Source organism: Zingiber officinale, chromosome 11A (genome assembly GCF_018446385.1).
Source record: "Zingiber officinale cultivar Zhangliang chromosome 11A, Zo_v1.1, whole genome shotgun sequence".
NCBI classification, from domain to species: domain Eukaryota; kingdom Viridiplantae; phylum Streptophyta; class Magnoliopsida; order Zingiberales; family Zingiberaceae; genus Zingiber; species Zingiber officinale.
In genome coordinates this window covers 70,070,390-70,084,787 of record NC_056006.1, presented here as the reverse complement: position 1 = coordinate 70,084,787, position 14,398 = coordinate 70,070,390, and the positions used below count along the sequence as shown (strand labels likewise).

At 41.2% G+C, this 14,398-nt stretch overlaps 1 long non-coding RNA gene across 1 annotated transcript; it reads left to right on the top strand.

Moving 5' to 3' along the window:
* Positions 1–3,840: 3,840 nt before the first annotated feature.
* On the top strand, positions 3,841–5,726 carry LOC122032184. The gene is made up of 2 exons (XR_006125985.1): positions 3,841–4,453; positions 5,288–5,726. It is a non-coding gene; the product is annotated as an uncharacterized LOC122032184 (long non-coding RNA).
* Positions 5,727–14,398: the final 8,672 nt, after the last annotated feature.

Genomic DNA, 14,398 nt, shown 5'->3' with positions numbered 1-14,398 from the left:
CGGCAATGAAGCTTTAAGAAACTGCTGGACATCCTCTGGGGAATTGGAATCTCGCCAGAGAGGATTTCGACGGCGAGTTCACTGCATTTCTGCACTCCTCTGCTACGTCCGCCTCCGCACTAATTTCTCTCCAGTCCTTCATCAGCGATCATCGAAGGGGTTCTCCGGTGATCTTTGACGTCCATCCGACTATCATAAGCCCTCCATTGTGTAGTTTGGTTCATATTTGCAGTTTCCAGATTCCAGCTTTACAATTTCAATTTGGATTCTGTTTTCAACAGCGGAGAGGGTTTCTTGGTTGTAAATTACAAGATTCAGATTAATCTCAAGTGCAGCAGCTGTTCTTCTTCTTCTTCTTCTCTGATTTTCAGAGCTAAGGGTTTCATCTCTGGCTTCTTGTGTGATGGCAAGAAGTGTGGTTTGCGAAGTTGGTTGTGTTTGAGTGTGGATAATTTAGATTTCAATTCTTCAATTTTATATTTCTACAACATAATTTCTACAGTTCTTGTTCTTAAATTTCTTGTTTCTTCAATTCTCAATTCTGTAATTTAGATGTTGAAGATTTTTTTTCTGAAAATTCAATTCTGTTTATTGCATTCCATTTGCTACATTTACTCTATTTCAATTCTGCACTCCTTGTTGATTTCCGAATAGTTCTTGTTGCATTTGGTTAGTTGATTCCTGATCTTAAGTGTTCTTTAGTGTCTTTTAGTTCTGTTTAGTTAGTGTAGCAGTTAATTTCATTCTGTTTAGCTCAATTTCTTTGTAATGAGCATCTTAAGTGAGATGATTCATGTTGAATTTTAGTTGCCATGAGGACTAGTTATTTTCTTTAGTTCAAAATTTATGTAGTTGAAATTTAGCTTCCCTTTACTTGCACGACACAACCCCCCATTGTTATGATGAAAACCCCAAAAAAATTGTCCTTAATCATTGACAAGCATCCTACTATTAGTTTCCTTGAGAGATACGACCCTGGGCTCTTAATTACAACATCATTATATAATTAAGGGGTTCATTGAATATAAATTGTTAATTTGATAAGCCTATTTGTGACACTTAATTTGGATGTATCAGTGATGTTAATACGTAGGGAGGCGAAATATGCCGTCAAAATATGACAATACGACATATGAACTCGAGAGCTGGTGGTGACTCCAGCTGAGTGGATAATGGTTGATGTGCACAAATATTATGATCATTTACGTATGTTTTAGCGCACATTCACGTACTTTATGCATATATATTCGTTTCATGATTGCCTCTTTCATCTTGTATTCAGTATATATACCTTTTTGTTCGGATATCTGCTCTTTGTTTGGTTTTGTGTTGACAGGGACAACTTTCGGAGCGAAAACGACGATTATCAACGCACCGGAACAAGCCGAAGAACATGGCCATGCACTCTTGGTACGACCGTGTGACCAGACAGAAAGGGAGCAGTGCACGGCCGTGCAATCCTTGCACGACCGTGCGACCGAGACCGAGGCAGTTCAACACACGGTCGTGCAACCCTGCACGACCGTGCCACCGCGAGACCGAGACCAGGAAGTGCCCGGCCGTGCATCCTTACACGGTCGTGCGGCAGAGACCGAGGCCAGACACCACACGACCGTGCCATCTGGGCACGACCGTGTCGCCGGAGCCAAACCCTAGTCTATATAAGGGTTTTAGCCCTTTTTCTTGAGGGGGGAGCGCGGGGAAGTGAGTTGTAACGACCCGCCTTCTGGGTACTAGGCTGTAAGGCCGGTCGCTACAATAAACGCTAAACTATACTGTGCAGAAAGCTGAGCTAATTAAAATTTTGCTAACTATCATCTTTTAAAAACTAATCTGAATGTTCTAGGTGTACCTAGGAGTTGTACACCTGCTAGGGGAGGGAAACTGAACTTCCCAACTGAGCTAGGGACTAGAAACTAACCTTCCCAACTACCTACAAACCTGCCGATCGATCCACAGATCGATCGAAGCTGGGGAGCAACTAATCGATCGGTCCCGCCGGAACCGATCCGAGTGGTATCGGTCGGCGATCGATCCAGTGGCTGGTCGATCGGCTGCAGATCGATCCAGTATGTCTCGATCGGCACCGATCCGAGCACCAAACTCTCGAACACTATCAGATCGATTCTGGGCCGACGATCCGATCTGTGAGGAACTGAAGAGCTCATCAGATCCGTCGATCGGCCTGGCCGATGATCCAAGGATGATTTCAGCCCCGATCGGTGCGAGACCGATCGTGGTTCGATTTCACCGAACTATGATTTCAGCACTTCTTCGTGCTAAAATCTCACATATGAGTTATACACTACATGAGGAACATTCTGATGACATGAAAACTAGTATTCTAACATAATTACTAACAACTTAAACCAATCTTCCATGAGTTAAACATTCTAGCATTTCAAAAGTGCATAAAACACGAAAACTAAAACTAATGAACTGTAAAATGCTATAGTAGGTGCAAATCCCTAGAGGATCTTTTATTCCAGTTCCTGCCACACACATCTTGATCTGCATTGTCCTCCAGCCTCCGCTACTGGTCCACTTTTTCTTTACCTTTATCTGCAGTATAAGGAAAAGTAGAATCTGTAAGCTTAAAGCTTAGTAAGAAACCATCTACCTCACAAAAACATGCAACGATGCAAATATGATTTTAAATCATGCTATTTGAAAAGAACATACTGAATATGCAAGCATGGCTTGGCATGGTATCGTACAAAGCATGGCATAACATAAGCTGAACATAAGCTATCATAAGGTATAAACAAGGAAGAGCTAAACTGAAGCTAAACTGATACTGAAATCAACCTCAACTAATATAACAAGTTTTGAGTTTTGAAAACTATTTCATAATAAGTGAAAATACATAATCATGTTGTTTGGGCCCGGCAACTGTACTTGTTGTGCGCGCATCCCTAACTAGACCCGGGTTTGCAAGTCCCGAATTTAGTAGGGTTAACTAGGTTATCTAAACCTAGGGACGACTGTAGGAGTCCAACCCAATGGATATCTGATCCAGTACAGTGCCACTGAAAATAAAATACTGAATATAGCTAACTGTTCTAACTTGCTGTTTCTAGGTTATCTGAACCTAGAGCTAGGTTGTCTGAACCTAGAGGCGACTATGGGAGCCCACCCATTGGACCGTAGTCCCATATAAGCTAAAATACACTGATTTACTGTTTTAAACGCTTCTAATGCATTTAACTGAGCTATTAAACATAACTGAGGTGGTATTTAGCTACACTAACATTTTACCGAACACTTGGTGTGCTCCAACTCTCTCCTCTAATAGGGAGGTCACCTCTAGGCACCCGACAATGTTTAGAATCTCCAACTAAAGGAGAACAACGTGTCCGACCCGTCTAGAGGTGCTCAACTAGATCCCTAATCCTCGAGGAGGGTTTAAACACACCCTAAGCGCCGAAAAACCTGCATATAGCTAAAACTAATGCGTAGGAAATCAAACGGAGCTATTATACTGCAGGTGAGAGGTTTCTTACCTCCTATTCGTAATTTCTTACGATTCCATTAGCTAGAATTCCGGTGGAGATGAGCTTCTCGACTATCCACTAGCGTCTTCACGTTCCTCTCGCGGAGAAGAACCTTTTTCGTGTTGGAGTCGTCGCCGGAAGAAGTTCCCTTGGCCCTTGGGGCTTGGTGTGCCGTGAGAAGGAGGAAGAGGAGGGGCGCCGGCGTGAGGGTTTGAGAGGAGAAGGTGGCGTGAGGTTTTGTGAGGAGAGTTGCCGAACCATCACAAAAATAAACCAAACCAACTTATGTTTTCCTATTTATACTAAGGGGAATGATTTATGCCGCGACTTCTCTCCGCGACCCACCCTCCGCGACCCAGTTGGCAGCTCACGTGTCCAACTCCACGTCCTCCGCGACCCACCTCGGCCTCGGCCTCTCTCTCCGCTTCATACGCGGTTAAACTCTTCTCCTCGGCATGCCCTAACTCCCTTCCCCTTGGAATCTCTCGCTGCCTCCTTCCACTTCTCTCCGCGACGGCGTGCCCTAACTCTCTTCCCCTAAGCAGGCAGCCTCCTTCCTCTTCTCTCCGCGACAGCGTGCCCTAACTCTCTTCCCTGCTGCGACGGCGTGCCCTAACTCTCTTCCCCTCAGCAGGCAGCCTCCTTCCTCTTCTCTCCGCGATGGCGTGCCCCTAACTCTCTTCCCCTCGGAATCTCTCCGCGACGAAGAAGCAGCAGCCTCCTCCTTCCTCATCTCTCCGTGACCAAGCAGCAGGCTGCCTCCTTCCTCATCTCTCCGCGACCAAGCAGCAGCTCTGACAAAGGCGAGTGAGTTTTTGCCTAACCTAATCAGATTAGGGGTGCTGCTAATTTCTGAATCTTCGCTTGGGTGCTGCTAATTTCTGAATCTTGGCTTGTAGTTGTGCATTGCATCCCTCACCTCTTCCATTCACAGCCAAGCAGCAACGAGGACAGACCAGGTGAGAGCTATTGGGTTACAGTTTAGCCGATGAAAGTTTCCTATGTTTGTGTTTTATGATGCCCCATCTTTGAGTTGTCTCTTCGAGCAAGTAGGCATGTAGGATCTTTGGGTTGAGTGAAATCATATAAGAATGGACATGAAAAATTCATTACATACTAGATATTGAATTTTAATGGCATTGGAAACATTTTGCAAGATGATGGCATTGGATAGTACATTTAACTTTTTGCTAGCATTGGAAACTTTTTACAAAGTCATTTTGGGAACTCAATTCTAGATTCTCATTCTATGAACTGATCTTGCTGCCTACATTATGTCGTGGAGGAATTTTTTCCTTTGACCTACTTGTTTGTTTGTATTCTGAAACAATATATTAGGGTTCTTGGTGGATGCTTGTTTACAATTACTATATTGTCTCTACTTTTGGATCTGTTGCTTTTGGTGGAAGGAATTCTTTAAGTGATTAAATTGAGGATTTTATTTTTCCCTTTCTTGATACCTACTTTTTCCTTTATAATTCAAATTGCCTAGTTATAAGTGTGTTAATTCATATAATTTAGCTCCCAGCTCCTTACAAGAGTGTTGATTCATATAATTTAACTCCCAACACTACAAGAGTGTTGATTCAAATTGCCTAGTAAGTGTAGGATTTATCATGTTTTTTTAATATGTCTATGTTTTTTGTCTAATTTCCGGCCTTGTTATTTGTTTTGGTCTATCTTTGTTTTGTATTTTCTTCTCTAGTATTTTTTGTTTTATTTTTGCTCAAATTGTTTCATTACTTGTCCCTTTTCCTGTTTATTTCAAAGGCTCTGTTATTTGTATTTTTCAGGGTCTGATTTCTATTTTTTTTCATGGCATCATCAAGTTTTAGTAGCATCGACAATACGAGATTTCAACCTGTAACATGTAGAGACTGCGGACGAAATACATTGGTGTGTATTTCTAAATCAACTAAGAATCCTGGGAGACAGTATTACAGATGTGTGCAACATGGATGGCAACAGTGGGTGCCGACTGATAATAGTTCAACTGACAAAAGTGCAATTGAATGCATTGCTTCTCATGGACATAATCTGAGGATAATCAATGTACCAAAATTTATCTGGATATTAGTGGGCTTGAACTTGATTCTCTTAGCCATAATTCTGATTTTGGTGTTAAGTTTATTTAGATAGGTTGTTTTAAATTGTGTTGATGTTGTAATGTAACTGTTGTACGTTTGGATTTAGAGACATAATGTTAGTGTTGAAATTATCATTCCCCTTTTATTATTGATTAAATATTATTATTGAATTTATTTTATTAATTCATCTTGTTAATCTGCATATAGCTTGCAGTGTGGACACAACAACAGGTGCCCGAGCTTTAAATTCAGTTGAATTATATGTGTAGTTTAATCTTCAATTGGATGATAAATTGCATCAACTTGTAGATATTTGTTTAGTTTATCAAAGTATGACCTTGTATTTCGATTATGAAAAATTATGGATAAATGAGATGCCTAAGATTCATCAATGAATAGAAGGCTAACTCGTGGTAAAAAATATCTTCAATTAGCCGAAAACTATGAAAGAATATATGTCACACTGGAGGTCTATACATTGTTTGTACATGGAGCATGGCCACATCAAAGTTGGTCCACATCTCATAACTACTTGGCACCAAAATGATTAGGACCTTATGATCAAACACCAATCAAACAATTCATAAACTCTAATGTGCAATGTTGGAAGGACTCTGTATTCTAGCTTCTTCCTTCCACAGTGAACCACTAGTGTCAAGATGGCGAACCAGCAAGCGAAGCCCATTATCCACACTACTCGTCCATATGCAAAACGCCAGTCCCAGTCTCCATCCTAAAAAACGTCGATACGTATCGTGACGAAAACCAACCAACAACACTTCAACAAGCAACCGTCGGTGGCGCCGAAAATTTCCGACAAACACCTCCCCGACTTTTTTGCATTCTCAAATCTCCAGGCATTGGCATTTCTCGAAGCTGAACTATTTTTACATTCTCAAATCTCGAGGCCTCCTTTTTGATAGTTTTGAGTCCAATTATCTCATAGGTAATTGACCATTATTAATAGTTCTAATATATATATATATATATATATATAGATTCAATTAAAATTAACTAATATAAAATTTAAAAAATTAAACAATAAAATCTATGAACAATTCACAAATAGCCATGCCAGATTTCCCAAACAAAAAAACAAAGAAGATCCTGTGAAACAAACAAAACAGAACAAAACTTCCACAGCCATCATCATGCATGGATATGAACAAGATTAGATATTTTGTTAAGCCACCTGTCCTCCATCTCCACTTTCCATCAACACTCACCGCAAGGCACCTTATGAGAAAACAGGTTCAGCATATTGCAGTAACAAATCCAACCTGCATCGATGCATCAAAATTTGATATATTAACTCTCTAGAAAAGAATCATATTAAAACCAGTTAAAACTATGTTACTGCAGGATGTTCTTGATATCAGAAAATAGACTGAAGATACAGGTTTGATATCATTTCAGTGTTTGAGAGGAGAACAAACCTCAAGAAGCTTTTTCTGTCGCCCCTTCGATTTAGCAGGAAAATGCCTCAGAAGGCAAAATAGGCTAGAGTATTCCATCTAGAAAAACTAAATGTCACAACAAACACTTGAAAAAGGAGGAAAGCAAATGGAAGGTTGAAGGCCAAGAAACCTAGAATGGATCTGTAGAAAGCATCATGAGCATGGTCTCTGTTATGGCATTAGAAAAAAAGAAACTCAACGGATGTAGCCTAGCTATAACTATTACAGAATACTCTAATAAAAACTCAAGGTTGCAGAATTACCATCGCTCATCTTTGGATGGTTAACCTTTATGCCACCTGACACAGAAAGAACTGCAAAAAATATCAACCATGTAGTCATAAAAGGAAGATGCAGAAAACCGTTGCAAAGAATAAATAGATAAAATGAACTATCTAAACACTTCAACAAATAAGACAGACAACTACACCACTAACATTACCCCCCAACAATCAGGATCAGTCACAACTCCAACAGACCAAAAATGGCTAGAGAGAAATATTCTAACACTACAAATATGATAGAGGAGTGTCACCTGAGATGACCGGAGTGAGAATCCCATCACCGATCGCCATACAAGTGCCAACAAGAACAAGAATGAGTAGAGAATAAAGAGCAAAGGTACCACCTGAATGAGGGAATAAAGATTTTATATTTAATACACAATAGAGCACTAAAATTACAATAGAACTAAAATATCCTAAGACTACATTAATTCCCACATTTTTTTGATGTGATAAAGCAGCAGTTTTGTACTGGATTGTTCTAAATCATTGATGGACAATACTAGCAATAAGTGAACTTTACACATGTACCTGCTACAAAGATATCCTCTAAAACGCTTTGCATTTGCAGTTCTCTTCGTAACAATTTACAAAATCAACAGTACTTGGTCACAGTTTACAAAATCAAAACCTTTAGTGTCACAGTTTACAGACAACACATATTAATCAAGCCCAGTTTGATAAATTGGATACAAAATCAACAGTAATTCAACAATTAGTTTCTTGCTTCACAAACATACAAAACTCCCAGCTAACATAGGATAAATTCAAATATCAAAAAGAAACAGGCAACTTTAGAAGCAGAATCCATGTTCTTCCAAACCAGCACTTAACAAAATTTCATGTTCTTCCTTGCATTGAACACTGCCTTATTCAATTCTCCCTGCACCAAGCCTTATAAAATTCTACTTGCATGGAAATAGAAAACAAACCCAATGATATAAAGCATTTTCATTAACTAACCTGAATTTTCATTCCATCTTGAACCAAAAAACAGTACCAAAAGAAAAGTTGTACTCATAGCTACAAGATAGATTATAAATAAACTTTAAACTAGCTAAAACAATAAAAAGAGCGAGGTACAAAACAATAACACACAATTACTTTAAGTATCTATTATATGCATCACATACCTTCTTTCGGCCCTTTGCAATTGATTTATTCATAATTTGTTCAACCTTAGATTGCTTCCTCTTTGTGGGTGGACGACCTTTGGTTCTTACTTTCAATGGAGAGTGTATCACTTTTGCCTCAGATGTAGATGCTTCTTCAAATTGTCCAGCCCTTGATTGCCCGTTCTCCATAGCAATAATAAGTTTTTCCTTAGTGTCTTTCATGATTTCCACCAGAACAGAACAAATCTCATCACTTTCGGCTCCAAGTTGTTGAACCTCTTGCATCAATGGGGTGAGAGTATTATACCGAAGTCTTTTTTCACTACAACCATATCCATCATATATGTTACTGATGCTTTGATACCCACGCTTAATATCTTTGCGCCATCGGTTCATAATATAACTCATAGGAACCTCAATAACCTTCATTCTCATCAACACTTTAATCACATGCCTACATAAAATTCCCCGGAATTCAAACAAACGGCACATACACTTCAATTGACAATCTAACTCGGTATAATGTACCATAAAGGAAACTTCTCTTCCAGGTTTTCCATTATTTCCCAACATATTTTCTACTACTTCAAATATTAAAGTTGTCCCTTCTTCCCTCAACAAAGAGGCATCGCAAAACATCAACCCTCTTATTTCATCTTGGAACAACTTAAATATATTGTTAGTGTAGGCATTTTGGAATTGTCTTTCAATAGAATGACCAAGAATAACTGGCATGATAGAATTAAAAGAAACAAAATCCATTTTTTTCATTCTCAATATTCTTCTTCAATGCACTATCATACTGCTCAACAAATTGCTTCAAAGATGTTTTAGAATGAACATAGTCATCAAAAAATGCATTCATACTTTCACTTCTTTGAGTTGTGGACATACCAGCCCAAAAGTGATCTTTAACATACACAGGTATCCATCTATTTCGTTCATCATATAAAGATTTCAACCAATCATTGTTCTCCAACTTAAACTCCTCAATCATTTTTAACCAATTCACATCACATTCATCAACAGTAAGAGAGTTATAAACAATGTTCTTCAATTGTTTCTTTATCAGTTTGTATTGAGCATGACCACCTAACTTCACTGGTAGTTTTTTCATAATATGCCAAAGACATAGACGATGATGAGAATTCGGAAATACCTCTTCAATTGCGATTGCCATTGCACGACATTGGTCTGTGATTATAGCCTTTGGAGCACATCCGTGCATACATGTCAACCACGAGTTGAACAACCATGTGAATGTTGCTGAGTCTTCACTTGATATTAATCCACATCCCAACAGAATAGATTGCCCATGATGATTCACCCCAACAAATGGAGCAAAAGGCATGTCATAACTATTAGTCAAATAAGTTGTATCAAAAGTCACGACATCACAAAAGTAATCATACGCAGCCCTACATCTTGCATCTGCCCAAAAAATATTCTTTATTCGAGATTCACCATCTAAATCCAGCACATAAAAAAAATTTGGGTTCCTACTTTGCATGCGACAAAAATAATTACTCAAAGCTTCAGCATCTCCTTCCCCTAACCTCAACCTTCTAGCTTCTGAAATATAATTTCTACATTTTCTCTCATCAAATGATAAATTCTCATAACCTCCAGCCTCAACTACACAAGAGTGAAAACTTTTGTTTAAAGTTATTCCAGCTTGATCATTTAATTCTAATTTTCTCTTCGTAGCTGAATCTAATACTTTATTACATCTAAAATGTCGCGACTTTCCAGGGCTCAAGAGATGATTATGTTCAAGGTCTACACTAGTTATCACAAAGTTCCCATCATTTCGAACAGCTACATTAATCTTAGCTTTGCAATTTGTCTTACTAGAAGGTCGAGGGTGTAAAGCATTTTTTGCTTGAGATACTTTTTTACGATTTTTGGCACATCCAATAGAAAAATATTTTTGTTTTCCATCATCTCCATTCCTACCACCTAACTTCGAAATACCAAAACCAACACTGGTAGCATAGGAATTATAAAACGTACGAATTTCTTCTTCAGAGGAAAATATCATTCCAATCTCAGGTAGCTTCACTTCTTCGACGGTAGATGGAGATAGGTCTTGATCCGCATGATCGGTGTTATCTTTCATCTCATTTGAATCAAATTTTCCTTCTTCCATAATAGTTTCTTCACCTACATTTAGTAAGAGAAAAGTTAATAACATAAATCATAAAAAAAAACAGAGAACATGCCCTAAAAAGTTAACCCCATAACATAAACCAGAAATGAAACATAGAACGGAAGAGGTGAGGGATGCAATGCACAACTACAAGCCAAGATTCAGAAATTAGCAGCACCCAAGCGAAGATTCAGAAATTAGCAGCACCCCTAATCTGATTAGGTTAGGCAAAAACTCACTCGCCTTTGTCAGAGCTGCTGCTTGGTCGCGGAGAGATGAGGAAGGAGGCAGCCTGCTGCTTGGTCACGGAGAGATGAGGAAGGAGGAGGCTGCTGCTTCTTCGTCGCGGAGAGATTCCGAGGGGAAGAGAGTTAGGGGCACGCCATCGCGGAGAGAAGAGGAAGGAGGCTGCCTGCTGAGGGGAAGAGAGTTAGGGCACGCCGTCGCAGCAGGGAAGAGAGTTAGGGCACGCTGTCGCGGAGAGAAGAGGAAGGAGGCTGCCTGCTTAGGGGAAGAGAGTTAGGGCACGCCGTCGCGGAGAGAAGTGGAAGGAGGCAGCGAGAGATTCCAAGGGGAAGGGAGTTAGGGCATGCCGAGGAGAAGAGTTTAACCGCGTATGAAGCGGAGAGAGAGGCCGAGGCCGAGGTGGGTCGCGGAGGACGTGGAGTTGGACACGTGAGCTGCCAACTGGGTCGCGGAGGGTGGGTCGCGGAGAGAAGTCGCGGCATAAATCATTCCCCTTATACTAAATAATTAATTCGGCCAAACCAATTATAAATATAATTGATCCCCTTTCCTTTCAGCATGACCGTGCTGGGTTCAACCGGTTACTAACATTATCCCGTATATCATAGGTCTCGGGTTCGATTCCCGCCTAAGCTATTTTGCGGTTCTAATTATTTTTGTTACTTCCGATACTCGGAAAATTCCGGAAAAATATCTAAAAATTCCAGAAAAATCATAGAATAATTCTAAAATAGTTTTGAGAATTTTCATCCCCATATCTTATAAAATGTTCTCTAACTTAGAACAATCTCTAATGTCACGCTCTTCCTTCCCAAGTTGCCTCTTCAAATAACTTTGACTAATGGTACTTCCTTGTTCTGTAATTTCAACTGCTCGGTCTATTATCCGAATAGGCCGACTATCATAGCCGAGGTCTTCGTGGACTTGCTGGGCGGCATCTGGGGTATGCTTCTTCAAGATAGAGACATGAAATACATTGTGGACATCCGACATTTCCTGGGGTAACTCTAGCTCATATGCTACCTTGCCCACTCTTCTCACGATAAGGTATGGTCCCACATATCGGGACTTAGCTTGCCTTCTTCCCAAAACGCAATACTCCCTTCATGGGAGCTACTCGAGGAACATGAATCCCCAATGAAAATTCTAAGGGTGTGTATCAAGATAGCTCTTCGGCCGAATGCTGCTCTATCCTCGCGGATCTGTCATCCGCTACTAGATCCGTCTCAAGCTCTAGTTCTTTCTGCTCACCACTCTCGATTGGAGATCTACACCTCCGCCCATAGAGAGCCTCATAAGGTGCCATGCCGATAGTGGCCTGAGCTCGGATATTTGCACCAACTTCCTTGAAATCTAGGGCACATGCTCTGAGCATATCTCTGTCTGACCATCCGTCTGAGGATGGAATGCTGTGCTGAATCTCTGCTGTCTCTGTCCGAAATAATGGTACGTGGGACTCCATGAAGTCTGACGTCCTCGAGATACAACCGAGCTAGCTTCTCCATGGAGTAGGATATCTTGATAGCTACAAAGTGGGCTGATTTAGTCATCAGATGGCATCAAAACCATTCGTGGTTCCGGGTAAGTCCATAGAGATATCCTCCCACTTCCATTCGGAATCAGATACTCCTCCTCAGATGTTCCGCCTTGACCCTCCGATAGGTGAGGCGATGCTAACATATCTCGATAGTCGCCATCCCGGCCACCAAAAATGTTTCTTCGTGTCTTGATACATTTGGTGGAACCAGATCATGAGGGAGTCCGTGAGCCTCATCTAAAATCTGTCTCCGTATCCGGAACACATAGTTTGTCACCAAAATACAACACCCCGCTATTGGATACTCTGAATTCTCTACTGATTCTCTCCCTGCTTGATTTTCTGAATTTCGTGGTCCTGCTCCTGAGCTGACCGAATATCACCAAGCAAGGTAGACTCTAAGGTCATAGTAGTCCAACGATGTGTTCGAGACCGAAATCTACGATCTCCTTCTGTAGGGGCGGTGACATAGCTGTAAGAGATAATAAGGTAGCACTGGATTTTCTGCTAAGTGCATCTGCTACCTTATTGGCTTTCCCCGGATGGTAGAGGATGTCTATATCGTAGTCTTTGACCAGCTCAAGCCATCCTTCAGACTCTGATGATCTGTATACACTCTGCACCGAGCTCCATATAAGTAATGTCTCCAAATTTTGAGAGCGAACACTACTGCTGCCAGCCCAAGGTCATGAGTAGGGTAATTCTTCTCATAATCCTTGAGTTAGGCATAGGCGATCACCTTGCCATTTTGCATCAAGATCGCTCCTAGTCCCAACTTAGAGGCATCACTATAGATGTCAAAGTGTGTCGTACTGGTAGCCAAATGGGAGCACCGTCAACCTCCTTTTAGCTCGGCTGTTCTCACATCCTCCGTCCACCGAAATTTCTGCTCTTGGTAAGAGCCGCTGGGAGGCTACCGAGAAGTCCTCTACAAACTTCCTGTAATATCCTCGCTAATCCCGAAAGCTCCCGATCTCGTTGGTCTCTTCCAGCATTTTATCGCTTCTATCTTATCGATCTACCATAATACCATCCTTGAGATGATGTGACCCAGGAAGGACACTGATCTAGCCAAAATTCACATTTCGTGAACTTGGCGTATAGCTGGTGCAATACTAGTTTCAGGTGCTCGAGTGTTCTTCCTGAGTTCTGAATAGATAAGAATGTCATCGATAAACACAATAACAAACTTATCTAAATACTCCCGAATACTGCTCATGAGATCCATGAATGTAGCCGGAGCATTAAAGGCATGACTACGAACTCGTAATGTCCGTGTCACGGTCCCGTATATCACCCTCCTTGACCGACTTGGTGATATCCTCGATCCGAGGTCAATCTTAGAGAACATCGCGCCCTTGGGTCGAACAGTCATCTATTCGGGGAAGAGGATACCTGTTCTTGATCGTGATTTGGTTCAGTGCTCTGCGATGCTTCCATCCTTCTTCTTCACGAACAGACAGGCGCCCCCATGGTGAGTGACTAGGGCGATGAAACCCTTGTCAAGCTCCCTGAGTTGCTTGAAGTTCCTTCGATTCTGCTGAGCCATGTAAGGCGCCTTAGAAATAGGATTGGTCTGGGGAAAAGCTCTATCTCAAATTCAATCTCTCTGGGCTGGGTAGTCACATACGACTCGAACCTCTACTAGCCTGGCCGGTATTGACTACATGTGCTAAGACATCCCGAATCCATCAACTGCCTGCCGAGAGAAATTTTCTCTTTGGTTCTCCGTACTCGACCTTGGCTTTCCGCTGGGTTGAACACGACTTTTGCTTACGCACTCTATGGAAGCACCGATCATCGAAGTCCATTCCAAGGATGACGTCATAGTCGTCATTTCAGCGATCGATCGCAAAAGAGTTCCCTCGCTATAATGACCGCGCGCGGATGCCATGACCTCTCCCGAAGGTAGTGGACCACCTGGGTATTTCTAATGGAGAACATCCTGCTATATATGAATGGGTTGCCCCAGATCATGTAACAAAGAGACTATACGAAAATGCTAATCGACTGTGACAACCGCCGAGGC